The sequence below is a fragment of the Myotis davidii genome, unplaced genomic scaffold (genome assembly GCF_000327345.1).
Source record: "Myotis davidii unplaced genomic scaffold, ASM32734v1 scaffold370, whole genome shotgun sequence".
NCBI classification, from domain to species: domain Eukaryota; kingdom Metazoa; phylum Chordata; class Mammalia; order Chiroptera; family Vespertilionidae; genus Myotis; species Myotis davidii.
The window spans coordinates 9,916,377-9,930,322 of NW_006288615.1; positions in this window are offsets into that span (position 1 = coordinate 9,916,377).

Consider the following 13,946-nt stretch of genomic DNA (forward strand, 5'->3'; position numbering starts at 1 on the left):
TGAGGAGTCAATGAGAGGGAAGCAAGTGGAGAAACTTCCTTGGAAAAGAGGAAAATTGTGGTACCAGGAAAATTGGCGGCAGGGTGGGGATTTCCATACTAGTTGTTAAAAAAAAAAATGAAATTCACTCAAGCATATTCCTAGATTGAGAGGAACATGGAAAGATCCATTTTCTTTGATACATCAGATCCAGGATATTCTGGATGAATAAAATCTGAAAGCACTTTAAAATTTTATTTAAAACCATAATTCCTCCCCCCGCACCAAATCTTTCATCTATATGCCTAGCGACCTTCAGTTTGGACTGATTGTGCTTTTCCTGACTTTTTCAGCCAACATTTCTGCTGGCACCACTAATAAGCCATGAATGCAAGCCACATAATGAAGAAGGAAATAGAAGGCGGGAAACAAGGCCCTGAAAACTTCAGGCTGGAAAATCACCTTCTGAAGGGGTCCGGGTTGGCTGGTCACACACTGAGTAATGCCAAGTTGGCTGTGCTCCTTTGAAATGTATCCAAGCTCCATCTCAAATGCTAAACATGGCAGAACCCTAAAAAAAAAAGTCATGTGCTATAAAGTATGGGCTTGGTCCACTTTCAGGGTTGTTATTTTTCAGAGAGAAACCATGGTGTCTGTAAGTGGTGGCATAAAAGCAATTACTTCATTATCTTACTTCCCAGCAGCAGATGACATCTAACAATTACTGTTTGGCTGCATACCTTTTAGTGTCATCCCTCTTCTGTGAACACCCAGGGTGGTGAAATCCAGGGCGTGCTGACAGCACTCCTGGGTGTGTTCTACTGACTTTGGCTGGCCCAGGAGCTCTGCCCAGTTTCAGGTGGCAGACTCCTCTTGATCATTACTGCGATGGTAATACCAGGGCAAGATCAACACAGAAAGTAAAATTTATTTTCCCTGCTTATCTATAGTTATTTCACATGCTTTGCATAATTCTTTAACAATAAACCCTAAGGACCTCTTGCATTTGGGACACAGCCTTGGAAGCCGAAAAGCTTTATTAGGTATATGTTGATAACCTGCCTTAAATTCACTTGGGGAAAAGGCAGAGTATTTATAAACTTTAAAAAGAACCAGTATTGCTCTGGTGTGGATACAGAACTGAAGCCACAACGAAGCCAATGACAAATGAAAATACAGTGAACAAACTGAAGAGGAGACATATCATCAGGCTGCAAATGTTGCTTTCCAGGTGGTTTCCAGGAGTGGGTGGCAGTCTCTTGTTTTTGAAAGATCATTCTGGAGATTAAGGATCCCAGCTAGAGTGGTGCCGATGCATTTAGACAGTGAAGATGCATTTAGACAGCGAGGACATACTGAATGCATACCTGTGAGCATCAACACATCAACAGGGACCTGTTTGTGGTCCTCACCTGTCTAAACTTCGATTCAGTTATATTGAATTTCACCAGGCATCCCAGTCTTACTAATGCTTCCCCACAAACGCCCACTCAACTACTCTTCAGGCACCCTAATATAGCCTGAAGTTAGCCAGGACTTGTATGTATGATGATTTACATATAAAACATCAAGTTCTCTTTACTCAAAACCCTCAAGGCTACTGAGAAAAGGTGACCGAGCTGAGAAACATTTGAGTTGCTTCCTAGATTCTGGTAACATGGCTAAGTTGAGATGAAGTTACAGCTCTCTTGGGGTTCCGGGCTACTAGTTTCATAGCTGACAATGGTAGCTGAGGGGCAGAATAGCTCAGTGAAATATTGGACATTTGCAAAAGGTTCCAAAAGTTCACTCCTGGGAATTTAATGATTTCTGCTTCCAAGTTCTGGGAGGATGCTGCTGTTTCTTATGCTTAATGGTTGGAGCTACTTTGTTGCCATAGGAATTAAAACACTGAGTTTCACATCAAGTCACATTCATTTTGGCTCATAGCCCTGGAAAAACTAATCAATAAATAATAACTAAGAAGAGATAATTACATAAAAAAATTGTAGTTGCTTATTGACAAAATAAGAAACAGGAGCGTCGGGTTCCTCAGATCTCATTTGTTCCTTTTCTAGAAAGCTATAAGATAACAAAAGATCGAGACCTAGAATTATAACACTTAAGCTTAAATTTTTAAAATCATCTAGAACCATTTAAAGAACTATCTTTTTCAGTACCGAGATAGTTTTTGGAAATTGAGAACATTTTCTCGGTTTGCAGGGCCTCATTATACATTGGTACATAGTAAGTGCTAAATTAAAACATTTTTTAATTTCAAATTGAAATAGAAACATTTTTGCCTAAGTCAGAGAGAACTAGAAAACAAAGGACCATTGTCCTTAAAACGTTTTCTTTGGGAAGGTAAGAGAAGAGTGGAACATTTTCTTGACTGTCCTTTTTTGAGATGGAAGAAAGAATAAATCTTGACTGACTACCTGAGGAAAAAAAGAAAACATATTAAAAAATATATAGGTTGAGATTTCTAACCTTTATTAAGGGCCTATATTGTGTACCAGAACCCTCAGCTTACACACTACAGAATTAATAGGCATGTGGCATGTGTGACAGACTTGCCAAATCATTCTAACCATGATCTGCTCCAACTATAATGAACACCCTGTCCCTGCTCTTCTTCAAGCTACTAGCTCATCCTTTTTCCCCATGATTTCAGTGACACCTCTCCTCCCACCCCCAGTCCTCAAATCTAAGTCATAATTATTTCCCTGATTAAAAAAAAAAAAAAAGACTGAACTAGTACAGGAGACAATATATAATTAGCTATGTAGGGTTTTTCTTCTTAAGTACCCAGAGCAAATTAAATAACATATTAACAGAAAAAAAAAAATCTGGTCTTTGTTCACAGTATTGTTTTTAAAAATGTGAAATTTCACTATGGTGCCAAACCATACAATGACTAAATAAGAAGAAGCCAATAAAACATGACAGATCCCATGGGGTTGGGTAACACCAAGAGCCTGAGGCCTTGCTAAGCATGTGCCTAAAGGCCTCTGGCCATCAGCTTCCGATGCCTGTTATTCAAGACCAGCGCATTCACAGCATTGAAGTGTTTTTTTTAAAAGAACTTCTTTATTATTTGAGCAATACTACTATATTCTGCTACATTTAAAAGTGATAGCAGCTGCAAAAATAATAACTAAGAACTTAGTGACTCCCCTCAACACTCCAATTATTTATTATTTTTACAAAGCAATCCTAATATATAAAAAGCCAGGGGCCATCATGACCAAAACAACCGGACGGATGACTGAACAGCAGGGTTTGTGGGGCGACCAGGCCAGCACTTAGCTGGGGAAGGGAGGCCCTGGCCAGCAGACAGAAGGCCCCGATCAGCCCTGATCCCCAGTTGAGGGGACCCCCCTGCTCTGTGCACAAATGTTGTGCACTGGGCCTCTAGTTTTTAATATAAGAAAGCTTGTTGACGGCTTGAAGAAATAGGATGCCTGCAACAGTCTTATAATTGTCCATCTAGACCAGGGGTCCTCAAACTACGGCCTGCGGGCCACATGCAAATACAAATATCATATTTGTTCCCGTTTTGTTTTTTTTACTTCAAAATAAGATATGTGCAGTGTGCATAGGGATTTGTTTATAGTTTGGGGTTTTTTTTTAACTATCGTCTGGCCCTCCAACGGTCTAAGGGACAGTGAACTGGCCCCCTGTTTAAAAAGTTTGAGGACCCCTGATTTAAAGTAAGAGGCTTTCAAGTGTGAGCACAGAAACTTCACTGTGTCTAAGAAAACCTAGTGGTTTCGAATAGGAGGATATCTTTTTGCTGCTGCCTAGAAACTACTGATAGAGCGGAAGCTTTAGAGTGTGCATAATGACGTTGCTTTTTGCTCCTCATAGAACTTGAGACAAGTTATTTAACTCTATTAGTCCTTAATTCTGGCATTCCCTAAATAGAGTTATTTATAACTTCTCCCTCTGCTAAACAGCTTAGAGATCAATTAGATAAGCAGTTGAAAAGGTGTCATGGTGTATCTTTTACAGACATAAAGCCTAAAGCCCATTTCTAAGAGGCTTTACTGTTTCCTTCTCCTGGGTGGGCCTGGCTTCGTTGAAAACAGCAGAAGAGAGGAATTAGTTGAATAATGAAGGCAACATAAAAACATTTCCATTCCTGCCCTTCCCATTAACTTGTGACTCATTCTTCAAGTGTGGTATTATAGTCACTTCCTCTGGAAGTTTCATGTCATGTGCAGATGGCTCCTGTAGGTAGCACACCTCAGATCTTGGACAGTATGAGTGTATAAATAGTATAATTATAGCATTCTGTACGCCACCCCCCAAAGATGGTACAAAGTTATTCACATGAGGTCTGAAGGTATTATTAGCTATTAGAAGAATAAAATTAACTCTGATTTAAAACATGATTTTCTGGTAAATCCAAGCCTTTTTAATAGGTGGGGAGGGACAAGGGGTTGAATTTGAGAAGAAAGCTAACCAAGTTATCTCCCTGTGAAACCTTTGGGAAGGGAAAGCATTTTCTTACTTCATGATGCTCAAATACATAGCTGTGGCTAGATTCAACTCTTAACTCCCTCTTGCCTTCCTTGTTAACACTATGTGGCCTTCACCCTTTTTCTTGCCTCCATTTCCTCATCTCTAAAATGGAATAAAAATAATAGCACCGAACCTCAGAATTATAATTAATAAGAGGAAAAAGCACTTGGCACATTAACTATTCCGTGTATGCTTGTGGCGCTGTGTCTCATGAACATATAGTACCTGCTCGGTAGCTATTGTAGATAAGACAGCACCCACCTGTCCTTTAGAAGCACTAGTGTGTTTCCTAACGGCCGCAGCAACGTGGTTTTCTTCTCACCCTGGTTGTGAAGTGCTAGTGCCTTGAGATCAGTGAGGAGGAAACAGACAAAAGGCAAAATAGACTTAAAATGACAAGAGCTAAGTCCTCATGAAAGGTACAGATTAATTTTGGGCCTCAAGGGTTCTCAGCCTTTAGTAACCATGTCAATGAACTCCTCGCTCCCTAACCCCCATGCTACACTGTAGGTTATGCTTAGCTAGAGAGCAAGACAAACACTAGCCCTGAAACTCCCAAAGAGCTGTTCTCCCAAACCCATACTTGTGGGAGTGCACAGATCTGGAAACGTAAGGATATGAAATCGCCTTCGCTATGGCATTGGATGCTGCTAGTGACTAAGTTAAGGGAAGCCTTGACTTTCTGTGCGTTTTGCTTCTGTTTTATGCTTTCCACGTGGCAATATTAGTATAACTCTTTAAAAAACACGCATCCTGTGAGTTACTGTTCATTTATTTCCAATTGATGTTTGCTAGGAAAAAATCCCACCCAGGCATCCGCTTGTAGGCTATTCTGAGGAACCGATGTCTGAACGCCTCATCTGAGCTCTTCCCCGGCCTCAAAATACCGGCTAAAAACCCCGTCCCCCACAGGCTGGGAGCTTCCTCCCACCCCACCCTGACCGCCTGTCTTGCCTGTGCCCCAGGTTGGTGCCCCTGCAAGCGAGCCTTTTCGCAGCACCTGGTGTCAAGCAAACAACCAGGAGGGATGAAGGTTTCCAAGTGCCGAGCCCAGTCTGCCCTCTCCTCCCACGCGGAGGCTGGGAAACTAACCGGTGCCTTGACATTCCCCGGAGACGTGACGCACGTGTCTCGCTGTTGCCAGGGACCGCCGCCTGTCAGACCCGGCTTTGTGCTGGGGTTTCAGGCAGAGTCCTACGGCCTCGGGCTTTTTTTCTGCGCGTCCTGAGCACACTGTGACCATAAAGCCGGGTTGGTGAGTCCCTGGGAAACAGCAGAGGTCACTAATGAAAGGCGCTTGCTAGTCAGTGACTCTCATCTTTAATAGCTTTCAAGGGGCTTGGCCCCATGGTTTGTCTGTGTCCCGCTGGCTGGAGGGGATAATGCTGCTATTCTTTTCATTACCATGTCAAGGCCCTGCTTGCTGCTCTCCCCTTTTGATCAGCCACACTTGGGACACGCTGAACTTTCTCCTCTGCCCTCGAAGTCCCAAGTTGCCAAACGAATGTCTGTCAAATAGAACAGGGCATGTAATTGTAGCCACTAAAGACAGAGAGATAGACTATCATGTGTCCATTTCTATGCACATTTCAGGGTTCTCCCCACCCTACAGATTCCTAAGGAAGAGCTACCCATCATCTGTTTAAGCTCTTCATTACTTTCATGAAGGAATGACATTCTCCCTTACCCTTAGAGCCGCTGTCACCTTCCAGGTTAAACCACTCTGTCTCCAAAGCCAGGTTACTGACATGAAGGAAATTGTTTTTCATTTAGTACTTTGAGTCACAAACAATAATAAAGAGTAGCTGAGAAAAGTTGAAAGCATCTTATTTTAAGTGTCAGACTTTAAAAGTTTCCTTTATCGTATGTTTCCTCTCCCAACCTTGCCCTATGCTGGCTTATTAAATACCAGGTTAACTGCTTGCTTGCCTGAAAAAATCCGTAATCCACTTCCTGATCTCCTGAAAGGCCACACCAAAACCCTAACCTCTGTGGGACCCCAACATTGTCCTTCACCATCCAGTCCAAGTAAAGTAGAACCGTCTTTGAGAGCACAGACACACTGAAAACAGGGAAAGGAGGTACAGTTGCCTCACCTACGTTATGCATAAAAGATCTTGCTGTGTAGCTCTTTTTTTTTTTTTTTTTTTTCTGTTCTTGGTCGTTTGCATAATTGCAGTGCTCTTCTGATTCACTCTGCCATCCAAGACTTGGCTGCTAGCCCTGCAAACTGCTTTCCTATAAAACTGGAAGTCGAGAAGTAAAGTTTGTTGCTCCAATTAGCTTAAAATCCAACCTAATTCGCTGTTGGACCAAAAGAGGACTTTCTAAAGACAAGTGAAAGCAGTGCCTATCACTTCGGTAGCCGACCCCTAAAGGAAGGTTGGGTTGGCTGTCCTCTTTCCAGCTGAGCTCGAAATGACATTTTCACATTCTCATTCAAGGTCAATGGCTGTATTGTCCTCTCCTGGTAGTTGCAAAATCGACTGGGGTGGGGGCAGGTGATGAAAGATGAGGGGAACGAAGCTTCATTACTGTTACCCAATCAGCCCCAGCCCACCAGCTGGAGGTCAGGGGAGTACAGAGACGCAAAACTCAGCTCCGCCAGGGAGAAAGGAGAGGTGTGTTTGTTGGCTGAGGAACACGCACTCTGTTGTATGTTGGTGATTGCTCCATTTGTTTACGTGGTGACTCATCCATGCGGCCACTCTGTTCTTTAGACAAGACCATCCAGCAGACCAAATCTTTGTTTCTTATGAGCTCATCGGCTTCTGCCTTCTGCAGGCCACACCTGTAATTATAATTAGGGCCCAATGCTTGGGCTGCTGCAATCTTTTCTAGTGAAACCAATTGTGTGTTCACAAACGAGATGCTTAGCGAAGAGAGAATACCTCAATGGATAGAAACAGTGTCATTGGCCCCTTTCACTGGTTATTCTGGCTGCGCTTCGCCTTCTATTAAGATTCGGGTGATTAACATTTTTCGGTAATATGGGGCATTTTTACATTTTCAAGGGAAATGTGGCGTTAACTAACTGGGACACTGTGAACAGGCCTAGGAAGGCGAGGCTTCCGGAAGCAAGCAGCTGATACCGGGAGACGAAGAAACGGGTGAAGTTGCACCTCAGTGACATTGATGAAGAAAAGAGATCCTTGTAGCATCACTGCAGTGAACTCCTAAGAGACGGCGTTTGTACATCATCACATGTTGACTATTTATTTTGACCACATCTTTCTTATAAGATGGGCATATGTCTCCACGCTGACAGGCTCAGTGTGCTGCTAAAACATTCTGCATTATGAATAGTCCACCCTCAAGTCGGAGCAGCCGGGTGGTTTTACAAACTCACTGTTCTTTAGATGAAAAAATGTAACACAGAACTTTTTTGTTTCAATGAGATTGAGACTTGGGGACATGCAGGCCTTGTTCTAAAGTAACAGAGTTCCTTTTTTTTCTGAAGAGCCATTGTTTCTCTTTGATATAGTGTTCTTTCCTGATACTTGATAAGGAAAGGAATTTGTGATTACTGGGTATATATGCAGTTTGCAGTTCTAACCTCTTTTTTTTTTCCTCCAGCATCAAAATAGGAGGAATGGGATTTTTTTATCCATATAAAGCAGATAAGACTTATTTTTTTCCCTCTACAAGGTTTAATGTTTAAACTCTGCACCCGAATATTACAGGCTTCAATTGCTCTATTGTATTTCCATCAGACAAAGAATTTAGTCAGCTGCAGTGGCATTTTAGCTTTTTAATCCTGTTGCAAATTACTGGATGTACCATGAGATTTTTCTCTTGTGTATCAAATAAAGTTTAACTTGGGAAAATAAACGAAGCAAAATCTAGGGCAAGGATAATTAATTTATCAGTAAGCCCATATTCATCTTAGGAATTTAGATAAAATGAGTATGCTTGAAAAATATATATATTTACTCATGAAAGCTGCTTTTTTAATCAGGGAGAATCCCAGAATGTTATCATTAGCTGTCACCATCACCTCACACAGTGGTCCCCCAAGTGTGGCTCCCGGATGAGCCTCATCAGCATCCCTCGGGAGCCTGCTTGCCTCCAGGGTTGCTGCCCACGAATAATTCTCCACACTGTCCCCAGAATGCCCCTGAAAAATACTGACCTAATTATGCCACCCTCTTCCTTAAAACTCTGACCCAGCTCCCCATGGCCCTTGAGTCAGGATATGAATGATTTTTCAAAGTTCCCTACCCACTGCAGCTCCATCCCTCCCTGCATCCCCTATGCTTCCCCCACACACACACACACACCCCACCACCACCACCACCACCACCATCAGGCACCTGCCAGCCCACATGCAGGCACAGGTGCACACACACAACCTGCACAACCACACAGCTCCAGCCATTGAGCTCCTGACAGGTACACTCCTGTCTCGTCTCACCCTGAGGCTCTGTTCATTGTTCCTTCCTCCTGAAGTTCCCTTTCCCCTTCCTCACCTCCCACTTTTCCCACCTCTCTTATCTGCGTAACTTGTTCTCATCCTTCCAGGACTCATGTTGGTTCTCACTCACCTCGAGGAAGCTCTGCCTGAACACTCCCACCCGAGCCTAGGCTGGCTGCCTTTCCTAGGAATGTTCTGTGCTCTTCCATCACTGCACTCACCACCCAGACGTACCGAACTGCAAGTACTTTTTTGTCTTTTTGCCCCTGACTAAACTATAAGCTTCTAGATGGGCATGAATATCTCTTACAGTCTTGCTATCCCAATAGCTAGCATAGGGCTTGGTTCATAATAAGCATTTAATACACATGCATTGGATGAATGAATGAGTTCCTGGCTACTACAGATGAACAGCATTTGGTCCAGAGAGAAAAAGTCTCCTGACAAATCTACTTTGTAGGATGAACACCCTACCCTAACCCCCTGTTGCTCAATCCAGTGTTCTTCCTATGAAACCACACTGTTAGTTAGACCCAAGGAAAAATTCACCCCCACTGTTCTGTGTGTTGGCTGTTCAACTCTAGACAGAGAATTAGGATTAGGAGGCCTTTGGGTTTATTTTGTAACAATTTTAGTGACTTGATTATGATTTTGTGTTGAGATATCCTGAGAAAGGTGATGACCCCATACCAAGATAGAGTAACATATCACTTAGTACCACTTCCCAAGTGCCCTAGCATACACAGGCCGTCTATTGGCTGCAGGGCACAGGGTTCCTCAGATCTTAGCTAGATACCAGTGCTCTGTTGGTTTGAAAGATCTAATGAGGTGACTAAACCAGGAAAGTCACCTCACACAGTGGGTGAGAATGTGGGCTCTGAGCTTAGACTGGGGGCTCAATCTTGTCCCACCCTATGCTAACTACTGTGACACATAAGCTTTAGTTCTTTCATCAGCAAAATATGGGAGGTGTTTCTTGGCTCATGGCACTGCTGTGGAGACCAAAGAAAGGTGATCAATCAAAAGCATTTATCACTCTGACATATAGAAAGTGCCTGACAAACATGTGCAAAATTAAAACTAATATGATACTGAGAAGGTTAGCCACCAGTTTCAGCAGAGGCCAGACATATAGAAAAGTTAAAAGGCAAGTTAATGTCTACTTTGGGCTAAGATTCCACTAAAGGGCATTGTTTTTCACATGTGTTATTTTGAAGATTTTAATCTAGCAACAGAGATACTATGATAAAGTTCAGATCCCAAAAGTTTAACATTAATATAGTGGCATTTTATTTTTATCCAGCTTTATTGAGGTATAATTGACCAAAAAAATTGTAAGATATTTAAAGTGTACAGTGTGAAAGGCTTCCACCCATCTAGTTAATTAACACATCCATCACCTTATATATTTATCTGTTTGTGTGTTTGTGAGAACATTTAAGCCCTACTCTCCTAGCAAATTTCAATCATACAATACAGTCTTAACTGTAGTCACCATGTTCTATATTAGATCCTCAGATCATTTTCCTGTTATAGCTGAAAGTTTGTAACCTTTTATCAACCTCTCCCTGTGCCTCTCCTCCTTCCCTCACCTGCTCAGTCCCTGGAAACCACTCTTCTACTCTCTGTTTCTATGAGTTTGACTTTGCAAAGATTCTACATTTTAGTGATCCCATGCCGTATTTGTCTTTCTCTATCTGGTTTATTTCATGTAGTATAATGCCCTCAAAGGGCACTTTAATGTAAGATGTTTGATAAGGGAAACACATTTGGGCATTTAAAAAAATTATGTTTTCTGTTTTGCAAAGATTGGACACACTATTACCATCATGGATTTAGAACAACCACGGGATTTTCTTTTCCATGTACAAGTGCTATGCACAAGTTCAAGTGTGAGAGAATATGCCTGACTTTTCCAATTAAGATCTGAACTCTTCTTATTGCATCGTGGTCAGTTTATAGTTTCACTCTGCACCCTTTAGAACGATCGACGCAGTGAGCCTTTCTTGAATTCTGTGGGAGTACTAGGGCTTCCTGAAGCAGAGTGAGAAAGGGACAGTCCCCCAATGAGGAATGACGTTTTCATTGTCCCTAGATGATGACATTAAGGATATTATAAAAAGGAGGGATCCAATGAAGTAGGCCTGTAAGTATGAGTCTCCGTTGGCCCTTTTCTACAAAGGCCCTTGTTAGACATGACACTGCTTTTTTTATTCTCCAGTGATTTCTAGAAGATAGCATATATGCTGCTTGAGAAGGGCCAGAAATCCCCCTGATTTATTAAGGTGTTAATGTTGGTGTCAGTAGAAGCATGATCATTGCCTAATTAAAAAGACTCTAACCCCCTCTCTGGCAATGAAAAGATGGCCAACTTGATTACAAAATTGTCAAACATTTGTTGGTGGTGTCTTCATTCTTGATGCTGTACGAGGGCTTAGACAGAAATTAGTCAAATACATACCCTTTATCAAGTTTACATTTTAAAACACAAAAATCTGACTCTAGCACTTACTGGCTGGGAGAAGTTGTTTAACTTCTCTAAGGCTCAGCTTTCTGATCTCTAGAATGGAGGTCTAGAAAGCTATGCATCTTCCTCAGGCTCTGAGGTGAAATAAGATCATTTCTGTGAAGAGGGAAGCATCGTACCTGGGTCATAGGGCTCAGTATTAGCTATTGTCATCCAAACCCAGTGCACCAGATCTATCATGGGAGGGTATTTTGTGGGAGAATCTGATGATTCCTATTATTCCATATTATAGCCCTCAAATAGTTAAAAATGTGGGGACCCACACACACATGCCCCTCAACTGTCCTTATTACAACTCCACCGGCGCTCAGAGCAAGAAGCTGTCAGGAAGTTCCATGACACATTTAGAGATGAATGTGTCTCAACTCAGCTGAGATGGGGCAGCAATGAAACTCTGTGAAATGTACTCAGCTCTTGAGAGAAGAATACATTTATTTTGAAAATATTTATCTGTGCTTTTTCTTTTCTTTTGCTTTCCTGGTTTGGGGCTTCCTGAAGCTTTTCGGGGGTTTTTTCTACCATACAACCAATCCTGCTTACCACTCTCTCCAGATCTGAATTCTTGCTCCTCTCCCACCAGCTCTCCAAGTTCTTCCTTTATCCTCATGTTGTGCCTTCCATTCCACTGTCAGCAACCCCCTTCTAAATAGCAATACTTACAAAGTTTTCCAAGAAAGCTGAGGCCCTAGCCCGTTTTGCTCAGTGGATAGAGCGTTGGCCTACAAACTGAAAGGTCCCAGGTTCGATTCCGTCAAGGGGACATGCCCGGTTGTGGACTCGATCGTGGGGGCTTGCAGGAGGCAGCCAATCCATGATTCTTTCTCATCATGGATGTTTCTATATCTCTCTCCCTCTTCCTTCCTCTCTGAAATTAATAAAAATATTTAAAAATTTTTTAAAAAGAAAGCTAAGTATTTCATGTTTTGCAACCATTGGGCTAGTTCAGCCTATTAAACTGTCATCGGTGTGGTGCTCTGGGTTGACGCCCAGCTAGAGAGAAGCCCAAGAGGAGTTGACTCAGCTCTCCATGGAATAGGGGGCTCTCAGGGGGACTGTTTAGAATATAATTATGAACTAAAAGGTGCGATTATCAAAATCTCTGAAATAATGAGGGATAATAACAGATTAAAGTAGACTTGTTCATTCGGTCCTGGAATTTTAGAATTAATGAGTCTTCTTGGTGCCGGAAGGGGATAGGCTTAAGAAAACTAAAAGAGGCATAATCTAAACTTGTGCAACCAATTCCCCCGCAGGGTTTTACAGTCTGGAAGTAAAAATCATTTAAGAAGGGATTGGATATGCTGTGACTGGTAGGTCGTATTAAATTGGCCTTTTTTGACCAACATTCATGCTATTCTCAAATTCAGATTATAAATTGCCTTCTCTTCAGAGCCATATTATTAGCTCTGGGAACACAGGGAGGTTGGAATTTCTCATTTCATGCGTCTCTCTTGAAATATAAGATGTTGTGAACCCAGGGTTATCGAGTGTAAATGTGATGTCAGATCAACTAATGAAAGGCTAGAGCATAACGGCCGAGGTGTGTAATCTCAGTTATGGTCGTCATTACTCTGTGGGAGTCATTTGACCAGTCTCATCACGCCACATGCTGCCTGCTTCACTTTCTGTCTCTGAGAGTCATGACTGATGGTTGCTGGGCCACATTCTCTCAAGAGAAGTCTTTATTCTATAATGTAGGGACGACTGCAAAATGACAGTGTGTACCAGTGTCAGGAATCCAAGGCGTGACCTCAATTGATAGTCAAGCTGACAGCAGTTTCATAGTCGATGTATCCACAGGATAATACATTTTCACATGTGAACGGTGGTGAATTTTGTCTCTTATGTGCACATGCATTCGAGCACCCCAGGCCAGAAGAGGATCTCACAGTGCCTTGTATTCTTGAATCATCACTTTACAAATAAGCACTTCTTATTTATAGGCTCAGAGACAAGCACTAGCCAGGCCGCTGTGGCTCCATGGTTGAGGGTCAACCTACGAACTCAGTGATGGCGAACCTTTTGAGCTCGGCGTGTCAGCATTTTGAAAAACCCTAACTTAACTCTGGTGCCGTGTCACATATAGAATTTTTTTGATATTTTCAACCATAGTAAAACAAAGACTTATATTTTTGATATTTATTTTATATATTTAAATGCCATTTAACAAAGAAAAAGCAACCAAAAAAATGAGTTCGCGTGTCACCTCTGACACGCGTGTCATAGGTTCGCCATCACTGAACTAACTAGGAGATCACGGTTCTATTTGTGGTCAGAGCCCAAGGGCACATGCCCGGGTTGTGGGCTCAACTCCCAGTAAGAGATGTGCTGGAGGCAGCCAATCAAAGATTCCCTCTCATCATTGATGTTTCTATCTCTCCCTCTCCCTACCTCTCAATAAAAATATATCTTTAAAGAAAATGAAAGAAAAACACTAGTCAGTATTTAGGGAGTTAGAGGAGTCCTGATCTTTTGCTTCCACTGTCTTCCCCAGGCCAGTTACACCAGACTTTTCTGTTC